Source organism: Capsicum annuum, chromosome 1 (assembly GCF_002878395.1).
Source record: "Capsicum annuum cultivar UCD-10X-F1 chromosome 1, UCD10Xv1.1, whole genome shotgun sequence".
Classification (NCBI taxonomy): Eukaryota; Viridiplantae; Streptophyta; class Magnoliopsida; order Solanales; family Solanaceae; genus Capsicum; species Capsicum annuum.
Genome location: NC_061111.1, coordinates 45,341,236 through 45,344,360, shown reverse-complemented (window position 1 = coordinate 45,344,360; position 3,125 = coordinate 45,341,236). Strand labels below are relative to the sequence as shown.

Below are 3,125 nucleotides of genomic sequence, written 5' to 3'. Positions count from 1 at the left end.
GTGGGAATACACTGGGTTTATTGTTGTTGTTGTTGTATTTATATTTGGTTACGTAAAAGTCTTTTTTTGTAAAAGATTAATATATAGTTCCTCAAATATAAATTAATCACTGAAAATCAATAGTAATTTTAATTATGTTTAAATAAGAAAAAATTTAATAACCAATTTTTAGTAGGACACCTAAAATATTATAAGATAATTAAATAATAATTTAGTAAAATTATAAATGACAATTTTATCTATTGCGAAATCTTTTAATGAAGGGCAAAAAGTTCAAATCACTTTTATAAGGATTTTCACACTTTTAATATATTATAGATTATAGATATGTTTTTGGTCTATTTTAAAAAGATAAAATAGCCGAGGGGGGAGGAGCTTGTTTATTTTTATTTTATTTTTTAAAATAAATTAATTTTTTATGTGTCATTGAAAAATGACGTGAAATTTCATATACACATTACTTTCTTGTATTACACACACATTACTCAGATGAGAAAATAATTTAAAATATTGTGTTTTAATGGGTTTAATGTTGGTAAAGGATTAAATAGAAGGGTCCACTTTAACAATAGGGACAAATACAAGAGTCCATTTAATCATTTTGCTGCCTTTTAAAAACTATTATGTTTTGTCTTACTAACTAGTTTTTGTTTTGATATCTGATTAAGTATATTTAATTTTCAATTAATTAAAATATACCTTTTTAATTTTTTTTGCTTGTGAATATTATGAATTTATAGTAAGTATTAGTCGTTAAAATTGTAATATTGAAATGATATTTTGGTTTATTATTGTAACGACTCTCCTGGTCGTTTGTGAAATTTTCTCATCTTCTTTAATTTAGGGCTCTCCGTAGTTTGTATACGTGAATTAGGACTTACGGGGGCGGATAGTACCAATCCTCGAAGTGTTTAGTAGTAATTTAATATGTCATTGAATTATTGAGGTTTGATGAAGTAAGTCTGATCATGGTCAATTTTTGTTGAGATGACCTCCGATTAGTATAGTAATATTTTCAATAGGTCTGAAATATACTTTTTAGTAAATTTAATTTATTTTTATGGGATGGTGAACAAATTTTGAAACATTATTCAAAGTTTTGGGTATTAGATAATAAATTAGTGGATTAAAATAATAATTTATTTTACTTATGTGGTTAATATAAGAATGGAATTAAGTGGTTAGAGTTTATCATTTATAATATTAATATCATCATATATTAGGGCAAGAAGTGGGCCATGAAACCTACAGTTTCACCATTGCAGTTTCAAAAAGAATCTCTCATCTCTCGATGTATACTCCAGGTTAGATTTTCATTGAATTAAGATGTGTACACATGTACCACTGTAACGAGTTTATCAATTTGTAACCAATCTATTGAAATTATCTTCTCTTCTGGTGTTAATAACGACAAGATGCAGTGGCATTGCTATGAAAAGTGACGAACTAATTAGGCTATTTAGGTTGTGGAATTGAAGTTTTAGCTACTAATAGGTAACTTATCATGTCATGGGAAGTGGTGTACAGTAATGTGAGGGTGTGTGATGTTAGGCAGTGGTGCACAAATAGGTGCATTGTTGTTTTAGAATTAGGTGTCCATGTTATATAAATCTTGTTCTATTCTAATGATTTTTAATCATAGGCCTACGATGATGACGTAGGGGGAAAGGTGGATAATGTAAAGATTTCTTAATTCCAGCAGTGCGTATTCAAGGTTATATTAAGCCTTAGAAAATTTTTTCATGCATTTGTTACTAACTACAATCTTCTTAATAGAAACCTTTTGGTTTTAGGTTTAGAATTTTAGAGAAAAATTTATAAACGGGTGTTATTAGATTCGTATTTTTATGGGGAGTATATATTATGTTGGAACAGATTTTGAACGTTCTGAATCTTTGAGGAAGGGCAAGGCGGTTGTGGACTAACTACGTTTGGATTCGTTGGTTGAGGTAGGTTACGGTTTAATTGGAATTTAGACTTTACTTAATTGTGTGTATGCTCTTAAATTGGATACTTGTGGATTGGTATTTGGACATGCTTGGAATTGTTGATGTTTGGATTATTGATTTGTGTATAAATGTTTATTGAAAATTGACTTGATGGAATTGTCTTATGACTTTAAGTGTACGTGTAAACTTGGTACATTGTGTGGCATGCTGTGAGGTTGTGTAAATTTATATTGATAATACTTGGTTATATTTATGTTGGATCGGGTACCACGCCGGTACGTTTATATTTATGTTGGATCGAGTACCACGCCGGTACGTTTATATTTATGTTGGATCGGGTACCACACCGGTATGGTACATGAACATAGATTGTTCCCTGCAGGTCATGACTATTTGGGCAAAAATAAGTCCCATAGCATGTGTGTACATATTTGTGTTATTTCTGTGGATGTTTACATTATGGTTGATACTCTTGATGGTTATGTGGCTTGTTTGTAAGCACTGTTTGACCTGTTGTTGCTGTATTGTTGATTCATTAAATATTTGTTGTGTGACGATGCCTGTCTACTTGTTATTGGATTTATGTTGTGTACATGCAATTAAATTGAGTTGACCTATAATACCTACCAGTACATAGTGGTTTGTACTGATACTACCTTGTGCTCTTCTTTTGTTGAGTGCAGATAGTGTTCTAGGTTCAAACATGACCTCACCTCTAGAGTTTGATAGCAAATATTGATCCAAGGGTGAACACTCCGTCTCCAGCCTGCTATGGGTCATCTTATTTGTTCTTGTCCATCTTTCAGGCAATGAAACATTCTTTATTTACTTTATGTTTGGATATCACTTTAGATATGATCTTTGTTAATAGTTCTTGTACGATGACTTTCGGGTCTTGGAAATTTCAGTAAGTAGATTGTTTGGTTTCTGTGTTACTGATGATTAACTCCAGATTATTATTGTTAAGATGGTTTTATGAAAATATCATTTTAATATTAACTAAGTGATTAAGTAATAGTTTGATTTAGATGGTTCTCCCACAGGAAGATTAGTGTGGGTGTCGCTCATGGCCATTTGGATCGTGACAATTATACACATTTTAAATTTGATTCTTCGATTATGGATTAATTCTAATGTTGATCGTTGTGATATCTGATTAAACAATATTTAACCTCC

The 3,125-nt window shown here is 30.6% G+C and overlaps 1 long non-coding RNA gene across 1 annotated transcript; it reads left to right on the top strand.

Moving 5' to 3' along the window:
* The first annotated feature begins 1,218 nt into the window (after positions 1-1,218).
* Positions 1,219-2,862, top strand: LOC107854699. The gene is made up of 3 exons (XR_001670083.2): positions 1,219-1,304; positions 1,876-1,949; positions 2,633-2,862. It is a non-coding gene; the product is annotated as an uncharacterized LOC107854699 (long non-coding RNA).
* Positions 2,863-3,125: the final 263 nt, after the last annotated feature.